Source organism: Cygnus olor, chromosome 3, assembly GCF_009769625.2.
Source record: "Cygnus olor isolate bCygOlo1 chromosome 3, bCygOlo1.pri.v2, whole genome shotgun sequence".
In the NCBI taxonomy this organism is placed as follows: Eukaryota; Metazoa; Chordata; class Aves; order Anseriformes; family Anatidae; genus Cygnus; species Cygnus olor.
In genome coordinates, this window is record NC_049171.1 from 14,911,051 (window position 1) to 14,922,588 (window position 11,538).

Below are 11,538 nucleotides of genomic sequence, written 5' to 3' on the forward strand. Positions count from 1 at the left end.
AAGAATGCTGCCTGTTTACGTCTAATCTGCAGTGCCTGGGGAGAATGAGGGAGAAGGAGCTGGAATTTTAAGAAGTATCAGCAAAAAGCAAGACTTCAAAATGGTGCTGAACCCACACTGAACCTATTTGTCAATTTGAAAAATTCCATGAGCCAGAAATGTTAGATGGGAAGCAAGTGACCCTAGCTGCTTTTAACAGCACTGAATATGAAATAACTGTATCGTGTAACCAAGCAAGAAGTGCATTATGAGTCTGAAACTTACAGCTGTGTTCAGCATTCTTGTTAAAATAGCTGGACAATATCACACATGCCAAATAAAATTATTGTTCCTCGTCTCATATGTGAAGTCTAGATGAAAAGAGGTAACAGGGACAGGCTGCGTTTAAAAATGGGAAGAGGGCATGGACTAGCATTTTATCTCCAATTTTATCCTACGGGTAGTAACACTGGAGAGAAGGAAAAAGACGAAGAGTCATAAATGATTTTTACTACCAAATGTGTGTAATTTTACATTCCCTTTCCTCTGAAGATTGCCATTTATGAACTCTAAGCCTGATTCCTCATCACTTTATTCTTGGATAGTAGTAGATTTTAGTATAAAACTATATATAAATGTATTATTATAACTTTTTGGACAACAATTTATATTGGTTTTGTGTAACTGCTGATTACTTCATGACTTCCAAAAAGTCAATGTAGACCAGTGACAAATAAACCACATTATGCTCTCTTAATTCCTTTGTTGCCTCTCCCTGTCCTAAGTGAGAAGTTACCATGAACAGCATGTCCATGTCTGCCAAACACCTTAGCATTTACTATGGGAAACCTCTGCTCCAGCAATAACACCGTTTTCCTTGGGTCTAGGAGCCTTCTCCCTGACACAGAATATCTTCCTAGTTCTTCTTTATGAAACCCATTAACTTTGCTTCTTTTCCTGTACATTCCGTAAAAGATTATCTTAAGATTCAAACATGAGTTCAATATCATAGAATCATAGAATCATAGAATATCCCAAGTTGGAAGGAACCCATAAGGATCATCAAGTCCAACTCCTGGCACCGCACAGGTCTACCCAAAAGTTTAGACCATGAGACTAAGTGCACGGTCCAATCTCTTCTTAAATTCAGACAGGCTTGGTGCAGTGACTACTTCACTGGGGAGCCTGTTCCAGCGTGCAACCACCCTTTCGGTGAAGAACCTCTTCCTGATGTCTAGCCTAAACTTCCCTTGCCTCAGCTTAACTCTGTTCCCGTGGGTCCTATCACTGGTGATAACAGAGAATAGGTCACCTGCCTCTCCACTCCCCCTCGCGAGGAAGTTGTAGACTGCGATGAGGTCCCCCCTCAGCCTCCTCTTCTCCAGGCTGAACACGCCCAGTGACCTCAGCCGCTCCTCACATGTCTTCCCCTCTAGGCCCTTCACCATCTTCATCGCCCTCCTCTGCACACTCTCCAACAGTTTAATGTCCTTTTTGTACTGTGGTGTCCAGAACTGCACACAGTACTTGAGGTGAGGCCGCACCAGCGCAGAGTAGAGCAGGGCAATCACTTCCCTTGACCAGCTAGCAAGGCCGTGCTTGATGCATCCCAGGATACGGTTGGCCCTCCTGGCTGCCAGGGCACACTGCTGGCTCATATTCAACTTGCTGTCAACCACAAGGCCCAGATCCCTCTCTGCCGGGCTGCTCTCCAGCGTCTCGTCGCCCAGTCTGTACGTATAGGAAGGGTTGCCCCATCCAAGGTGCAGGACCCGGCACTTGCTTTTGTTAAACTTCATGTGGTTGGTGATCGCCCAGCTCTCCAATCTCTCCAGATCTCTCTGCAAGGCCTTTCCACCCTCATCTGAGTCTACAACTCCTCCAAGTTTGGTGTCGTCGGCAAATTTGCTCAAAACACCTTCTAGTCCTACATCCAAATCATTTATAAAAACATTGAAGAGGACTGGCCCTAAAATGGAGCCTTGAGGGACCCCACTAGTGACCATCCGCCAGCCAGATGTGGCCGCATTTACCACAACCCTTTGAGCCCTGCCCGTCAGCCAGTTGCTCACCCATCGTATGATGTTTTTGTTGAGTTGTATGCTGGACATTTTGTCCAGTAGGATCCTATGGGAAACCATGTCAAAAGCTTTGCTGAAGTCCAAAAAGATCACATCAGCTGGTTTCCCCGATCGACTAGATGGGTGATCTTATCGTAAAAGGAGATCAAATTTGTTAGGCAGGACCTACCCCTCATGAACCCATGTTGGCTGGGACCAATGACTGCATTGTCCCCCAGGTGCGCTTCAATAACCTCAAGGATCATCTTCTCCATAATTTTACCAGGCACTGACGTGAGACTGACAGGCCTGTAATTGCTAGGGTCTTCTTTCTTACCCTTCTTGAAAATTGGCACAACATTTGCCAGCTTCCAGTCCGCCGGGACCTCTCCAGATTCCCAAGATCATTGAAAAATAATTGGGAGAGGTCCCATGATGACGTCAGCCAGCTCTTTAAGCACCCTGGGATGAATCCCATCCAGACCCACGGACTTGTATGGATCCAGGTGGAGCAGCAAATCCCGCACACACTCAGGGTCGGCTGGGAGTTTGTCATTCCCACTGTCATGGTCCTCCAGCTCGGGGCACCCTGGGTCCCGAAGCCCATCATCAGTGTTGAAGACAGAGGCAAAGAAGGTGTTAAACGTCTCTGCTTTGCCTGTGTCATTGTCTGTGAGGAGACCTTCCCCGCCAAGTATCGGACCTATGTTTTCTTTGGTTCTCCTTTTTCTATCCACATATCTAAAAAAACCTTTTTTATTGTCTCCCACAGACATGGCCAGCTTCAAGTCTAGTTGGGCTTTGACCACACGAATTTTCTCCCTGCAAACACGAACAGCATCCCTGTATTCCTTCCTTGTCGCCTGACCCTCCTTCCAGCAGCCGTACACTTTCTTTTTTCGCCTAAGCTCCAGTAGAAGATCCCTGGTCAGCCAGGCCAGCCTTCTGCCCCGCTTGCCTGACTTCTGATATTTTGGAATCGCCTGATCTTGTGCTTTTAGGAGGCAGTGCTTAAAGATTGACCAGCACTGATGGACGCCAATGCCTTCAAAAGCAGTTTCCCAGGGGACCTTGCTGACCAGTTCCCTGAGCAGCCTGAAGTCTGCTTTCCCCATATCCAGGGCTGAAGTTTTGGTGACGGTTTTCCTTCTGTCACCATAAATTCTAAACTCAACCACTTCATGGTCACTATGACCAAGACGGCCACCAATTGCCACGTCTCCCACAAGACCCTCTCTGTTCTCCAGCAACAGATCTAGGAGGGCACCTTTCCTAGTTGGCTCACTGTTCCAAGCAGGTTCATATTTCAAGCCAGTTCTATTCCACTTTAAAATGATTCAGAAATACGTCTATAGCTGAGATTTTCCCCCCTTTTCTTTTGGTCAAAATTAGCTTTTTCTAAGCTCTAAAAATCATAATTTCCTAGCAGTTGGCAGGGTGTTTGGTGTAGAAAGGGCATAAGCATGTAGAAAGGGTTTCAGCGTCAATCCCCCCTATTTGAAGGATAGAGGCAAACACAACCTGTGCCCGTGATCCTTTAAGTAGTCTCCCCAAAGCCCTAAAGTCCCTTTTGATTGCTCTCGGGCTTCTCATTGCTACCTCGTCATTACCAGCCTGAAAGACCAGTAGTGGGTAGTAGTCAGTGGGCCGTACCAGGCACTTGACTTTCTTAGCGAAGTCTCTCACCCGAGCCCCAGGGAGGCAACAGACTTCCCTGTGGGTTGGGTCTGGTCGGCATATTGGGCCCTCTGTCCCTTTCAAAAGGGAGTCCCCATGACAATAACCCTTCTTTCTTTTTTGACAGATGATGTAGCAATGCGGGGGATAGGTTGCCTTGCCTTAGGCACCCTCTCCAACTGGGACGGGCTTTCGTCTACTTCGTTGTTCTGACTGTCGTGTTCTAGACCCTCATATCTGTTATATAAGGGTAGATGTGAAGGTGAGTTGGGCAGGGACAGGGCTCGCCTACCACCCCGAACAGGAACCTGTCTCCATTCCCCGCCCTTGGCCTAGGTCTCCTCCTACTGCCTGGTGGGATGAGGGAACTTTTGTCTTCTGCGTAGCAGGAGACACTTGTGCTGTGGCAGGCTCGTGAGTCTGTCTCAGAGAGGGTAGAGTACACCTCCACCAGTCAATTTCCCTCTTTGACTCCCTGATGCTCCTGAGCCTGCTCACCTCCTCCTGAAGCTCTGCTACCTGGCTGAGCAGCTCTTCAACCTGGGCACACCTCCCACAGACCTGGGCACACCTCCCACAGAGGAGCAAATATAGATATATATTCTCCTTTACAGAATCACAGAATGGTTAAGATTGGAAGGGACCTTTGGAAGTCACCTGGTCCAGACCCCGGCTCAAGCAGGGCAACTCAGAGCTGGGTGCTCAGGACCATGTCCAGGCAGCTTTTGAAGATCTCCAAGGATGGAATCTTTGCAGCCTCTCTGAGCAACCTGTGTTAGTGCTCCATCACCTTCACAGTAAAGAAAGTGCTTCCTGGTATTCAGACAGAACCTCCTGTGTCCCAGTTTATGCCCATTGCCTCTTGTCCTGTCATTGGGCACCACTTATGAGTTACCTCTTGTTGGCTGAATACTCGCATCAGGATTTATGCATTTTCTCAGCAAATGGGGGTAACATTGTCATATTTCAGCCTTCACATCTGTCCCTGGTTAAGTTGGGTGAATTTGTTTTTGATGAGCACATGTAGGCAGGTACTGCAGCTTATCTGAGCTGCCTGTTCTTGAGATGGCAATTTGCCCATGTAAGTAAACAGACCCTTATACCATTCAGGAGCTCAATCTTATTTCAAATAAAGCTTCTCTTGTTACTCTGGTAGAATAAGGAAACCGATGTCCAGTTGAGAATCAGACTCTTCTTAATAATAGATGCATCTGTTAACATTTGCTAACTATATGACCTAAGCATTAATGTGAGCCTTTCTTATCCCACTGCTTTTGAGGTGGCTTGTTTCCTTTTCCTTGTAGAACAGTGCTTGCAATTAGCCTTTACACCAAGGAGTTGCTTGTGCAGTTTTATTTGCTGTGTAATAGTTATTGAGATGGATTTGTTCTTCCTCGGCCAAAGTTATCCAAGTCACTCTATAAATATTGGAAAATAAACATGCCATTCTCTGTGTTTCCTTGTTTGTTCTGAACTATTGTAACAGTTATCCAGGATGCTGTCTTGACTAATGTTGAAAAAAAAAAATTAACAAATCTTGTGGGCTTCATGGAATATTTGCATGGTACCTAAATTTTCTTGCCATTTAATATACTTGGGATGAAGGATTTGTCTATTCTCAACCCACTGACTTTTCCTCTTTTTTTTTTTTTTTTGTGTATGTTCTGCTTTTTTTTTTAAAAAAAAAAAAAGCTTTCTTACACGAGCAATAAGCCTCTGATATCTAAACCACAGAGGAGATATTTTGTTTATGCATATTCATAGCTGATTAAAGGAAATTATACTTGTTTATTTTGCCCATCTGAATTGTAATATTATCCATATTGATTCCTGCCTCGGAAAATGCTGCTTAAAACTCATATGAAAAAGGGCAAGAATTCCCTGTAGAACTCTTTATGGTTAATTCTATTTTGAAATAAATCTTATGCACAAAAGGCCAGTTTTATTTGATGTCATAAGAATAAAGATTCATACTTGCTATTATTTTACTGAAATGATTTTGTAATGCAAATTGAGCAGCTTTAGTATTCAATTACTTTTGTGCTAATATAAATGGTAGGATTAACATAGTCATACTATAGCTTCAGCAGTTGGTATTGTAAAAATTCAGCCAATTTCAACAGCTGCAGTTAAATGGTATCCTGTGGTCCAAATACTGAAATGGAGGTACTGGTAATAGAAATGCTTCTTTTGGACACAATTGCGATAATTAGAATACTGCATAATTTCCGAGCCACTGTCATGAATAAACAACAAAAGAAAAAATAGAATAAACATACAGAAGATATAAGCCTTTCTGTGCTTTACAGAAAGTAACACTGTGCTTTCACTGCATTAGTGGGTCATGTAGAAGTGACCACAGGCAAAGAGATTCCTGTACATAATCAGATGCCCACAGTATTTCAGGTACTTGAGCTATTTTGGCATCACCTTGTGATGAGGAAATGTATAGTGGAATATAAATCAGCAAAAAGCTCAATCCCATTCTGAACAGGTCCCATGGGTGCTGTCCTTATATACTGCATAAGCACAAAATACTCCAGCCCATGGATTATCCACAGGTCATGCTATTTTATTATTTAATTTTATTTATTTTCATTTTTAATGGGGGAGAAGCAAGGGAGAAGTAGAACTGGACTTTTATTTGAACACATTCTCTCTAAACAAAGACTACAGATCATCTCAGCTAAAATGGTCCAGAAGTATCCCGAGTTAATGTGACAGCTACTGAGACTGCCCCTTATCACTTTCTGAGGCTGTCTGGGAAAAGACCTTGGTTGAAAAAAAAAATAAAAAATCCCTTATTGTCCCATTTGCAAAAGGCTGATTATACTGGGGTTGGGGGAAAACAATAAGTGAATGACAAACAGGTGTTCATTATAAAAATAAACCCTGTGTAGTCTTTACTTACTTAAAGTATCCCGTTAGTAGCTGAATCTCTATCCTTTTCCTGCTACTGATACAGTTGCATGCTCTTTAATGATATAGCAGACTTACAAAATGTGTTTTATGAATGCATGATGAAGCTGAGAGGGAAATAGTACCCACCCTTTTAACTTTGACAGTCCTATAGCATTTGGGTATAGCTATTACAATCTGTTTTAACCTGAGACAGTGTCTCAATTAAAGAGCTAACAGAGCCAGATCAGAATGACTATGGCTAAGGATCAAACTATGACTCCTCCTGTGCCACCACCCCAGTGTGTGGCATTTAGAATGTCTCATGGTTTGGGTCTGCTTTGAGGATCCTCAATCCTTATGGGAAAATGCAAACTTACATATTTTTTCTGTGTTTCTACAATGTTTTTCACTCATCTTCCACCACCGCCAACTGAATATGCACACAACTCAAAAGAGCTTTTGTAGTTCAAAGCAAGAAAAATCTCCATCGTGTAATTCAATTGTTGTCAGTACATTACAAGAAATTTAAATTAATTTTAAAAACTTGAGCATGAATAGCTGAATATTGTAGTTTGTACCCACGTGGCTGCTCTTACTGGTTTAACAAGTTACTGAACACCATTGCCATCTAATTTCACAAAGTGTAAACTCATTTTGTTTTAATTTTATATGAAATTTTGACAAGATTAAAATACAAAGAATAATATGATCTTCTCCATCATATTTTCTACATGACTCCCCTAGTATGGAAACTGTTATGAATCTGCAAATTCATAGAAACTTAATCTGAAACCCTATTAATACGTTTAAATGATTTATTCGACTTAAACTATTTAATTAGACAGCCTCTGCCTTTTTTTGCTTGATATATATTTTTTTTTTGTGAAATATAGTCCCTACAACTGTCACTTTCCATGGTGCCAGCTCATTTTAGTGTGTCTATGAGCAATCGGAAATTTTTGCATATGCATGATATACACTGCCAATTTAAATGTAATCAAAGTTCTGGTGAAGTTACTGGAATGACATAAGTAACTAAAGCATTGACTGATGAGGCAATAACAGTAACAGAAGCTGGATATATGGTTATCTCATAACATTGATGGCACCAAAAACGAAAAGTGTGAACCAAATTCTATATATGCACCATGCTGGACTTTCTCCATTTATCTAGAGAAGCCAGTGAGCTGAGGTTTTGTCTACTTTGCATTATTGAAAGGAAACTCATGTGTCATCTTATTTTGTTGAAAATTTAGAGGAACTCTATCATGGAACAGAAAACTTTGTCCTTGTTAATGATAAATGTACAGTACAGTTTTCTTCTTTCCAGGGAGGTCATCAGGTCTGTGACCAATCATTATCACTGCTTCCTATCATCAGAGACTAATACATAAAAGTCACGAGGCAGCTGCCGGTTCAACAGTTGAGTTAACACCAGTCTGCTTTCACACTTTGAATACATAACTGAGTTGCTCCACTGGCTCTGTCAGATGGACAACTACAGCTAGTGGCTCTTGTCATTAGATGGGAAACAGCGTACACCTGTCAAATTGTTAGTCTGGACCAAATTAGTGCCTTCATCACAGCTATCCAACAGCTTCCGAAACTAAATTACAAGAAATGCATCAGTTTTTATTTCTGTGGAGGAAAATTACCCAATATCTGCTTAATTTCAGAGCCAGTGCTGAAGGATGCTAAAGAAATATGTCTATTTGCTTAGAAGCTTTTGCTACAATGTTTCATTCCCTTTAGTTTCCCTGGAGACAACATGACATGAAACAAAGTTGTGGATCAGTCAGGTCACTGTAAGAACAATTTTACTGCATAGCCATGAAACACAGACACCAAAAAGAAGCCTGACACTGGAAGGTTTAACATCTTGTTGGTTGTCCTCAACAGCAGTCTAATCTTAAGGATCAAAATAAGATCAGCATTCAAGACACTGGTACTTGAGAAGACCCTCTACTTCAGCCTGGTTCCAATTTTACAGCTCTTTTGGTAGAAGAAGTTTACAAGGGTGGAAACAAAGGAATTGCAAACAATGTTGACCAAGAAAAAACGATATACACAGTGGTTGTAGGCTTCAACACCTTAGGTGACATGGCAAGATTACAGTGACAGACTTGGTCTATCAATAAGACAGCTCATTTTAATAACTCAGTCAAAATTTGTTATAGCTGACATTCAGTCTTCACATTAGTCTCCCGCACTTTGGGATTTATCTCCTCAGCAGGTGGCAGTTAGATAAAATCACAAACTCTCTCCCACTGTGTTCCTTCTTTGACAGTGTACTTAACACCAGTTATGACCTCTGCTGTGAGATTTATGTGTTGACCATGACAAAAGGATTATAACCAATTACATTAGCTTCTGATACTTCCTTTTGATAATTTCCTAAATTGGCAATGCTTCCAATCCTCTTGATTTATTGTCCACGTTCCTGAGACACTGCACCAGTCTGCTACTTTAGTAAATGTACTTCTTAAAGAAGGGGAATGCTTACAGCCCACAGGTAAAAGGAAGATCCCCTTTCACTGGATCATGCCAAAAAGGGAAGATTTTATGAAGCATCTGCCAACAGAGATCAGGAATCTGTTGCAGTGCTGCTGCACATCTTCACCCCACGTAGTTATCTTCCTTGGAGTAGTTCTGTCAGACATGCTTTTTAGGATGACAGCAATATGCATGTTTTTATTCTGTAACCTGGGAATTGTATAGATCATCTGTGTGTTCTTGTACATTCCTCTGGGACTCATAAAAGTTGATATGGGGTGTGATACAAGTGAGCATTCTGTATCTTAGAGCTTAGCTTTACACCTGGAACAGTGCTATCATTCAGCAACAGCTCTTCTCTCCCATATCTGAGATTGGTTCTTTCTCAAAGCATACAAAAATGTCTTTTTCTCTGAGGTAAAGGAAATGATGCTTCAAGTAACTCTAGACTAAATTTTTCAAAGTTTAATATATTATTTATAAGGAAAAAGAGAGTTATTCAAAGCAGTGCAGAAACCAAGGCCATAAGCAGTCTGCTTGTTTTAGGTATGTAACTTCACCAGATAGGTGCTTAGCTCCAGCACAACAAAAGAACAAGCTGAGACTAGTGATCTGAACTCCCTGTGCAATCGATGCAGAAAATGAAGCTCTCCTGAACAATGCAGAGAATGTTAGGCTTTGGACTGCACAGTGAATCTAAGCTTCTCTGAAGTTAGCCAGTATTTCTGTTCTGTGTACTAGGAATCCTGTAGAGCCAAAGGACAGGAAACACCAAGTACAGGGATGTGCTAGAAGAGGAACTTGGTTTAGTGGGAACTTCCATTCATACACTATTCAGGACATTAAACCCACTGGGGAAGATAAGCACTCTCAGACAGAACATGAGGCTGCTGCAATGGACGTACTGTGAAATTCAGCTAATACTCTTCCCCCTCTTCCACCTTTCTTCCTCGGATTGTGTAGCTAACAAAACTACACCTGACATGGCCACCCCAACATTGCTTACATACAAAGTAGGGCCCAGTTCCTCAGCCCTTTACAGTGACAAATCTGAAGCACAGCACAAGCAGTAGCTTTGCCCTTAATTTCCTAAGTTCATGTGAAGTCCCTGGGCTTCCACAGCCCTCCAACCTGTTCCTACATTTCAATGAGAATTTGGAGGATATACACAGTTTTAGATTTAGTTATTCATGCTTCCAAGGCCATTTCAGGAATGGGAAAGATGAAGTAAGGTCCTCTGCATTTCGTATGAGCCTATTTAACTGTCTATCTGTCATTGCTAAATCCATTGCACTTTGTCTGAAGATTCACTATATTTTGTATAATTTAGAAGTATGAAAATTGGATTCAAGTAGCAAGCATGCTTTCAGGCAAGAGCTTGCAGTGTGGACTGCAGATCACTTTAGAGCCCGTTACATAGCTCAGAAATTACCACTAATCCCAGGATGTTCCCCCTGACATTACCATCATAAATCCATATACTATATTCCTATCTCAAGCCATAAATTTGGATTTCTTCCATTAGTATTTTTACATACAAAATAACACAAATAGCCTAGTTCCTAATATAAAATGACAACTTCTGTTCAGGCTATGAATTAAATTTCAAATTAAAATTGCAGATTGTATACATGCAGTTGACCTTGATTAAGTTTATAACAAGGTTTAGAAATCTTGAATTTTGATCAAATGTATCCTATAAGATTTTGATTTTATTCTGGTACACAATATCATCTCACTATTTCCCAGTTTTCAGTCACCCATACAGCAGAATAGGAGTAGCACTTAATCTGAATACAAAGATGCTAAATTATTGAGAGATTTGATTTATAACCAAACTGTTGATTTATAATGTGGTGAAGGATCTGAGTCTGAATTTCATATCTGGATCCTTCTCTTATGTAGGGAAGTTGAAAACAATATAATTCCTACAGGGACATTTTAAATCTCAGTCTAGCTCTGAATTTTGTAATGATATGAGTGGGTTTTTGTATGGAAGTGTTTTAACTGGGTGTTGGTTTCCTCATGAGTGTACATGGCTACTAAGATAGCAGTCATATTGGTCTCAATGGGATCAACTTTATGCTTGGGGCAATATGAAACTGTGCTACCCCTGAATGAATGGTGAAGGGATAATGTGCCTCCCAGGAAGATCATTTCCTCAGGGAGATGCTCTGCCCTACAGGGCTAGTCAAAGAGATTAATCTAAGCCATCTCTATCACGTGCTTCTAGTGCTTTGCAGTGAATAAAGACTTTAGCACTAGCCAGCAACATCAGATGGAGGCCATTTAATATCTCTCAGCTGCTTCACAGACAAGAATGAGCCTCACAAAATGTGGTCCATTGCATATGCATCTGCCTCTTTTATCAATAATTACATTATATAAATCTAGGTTTCACAGATCTCTAGCACAAATGGGTAACTGG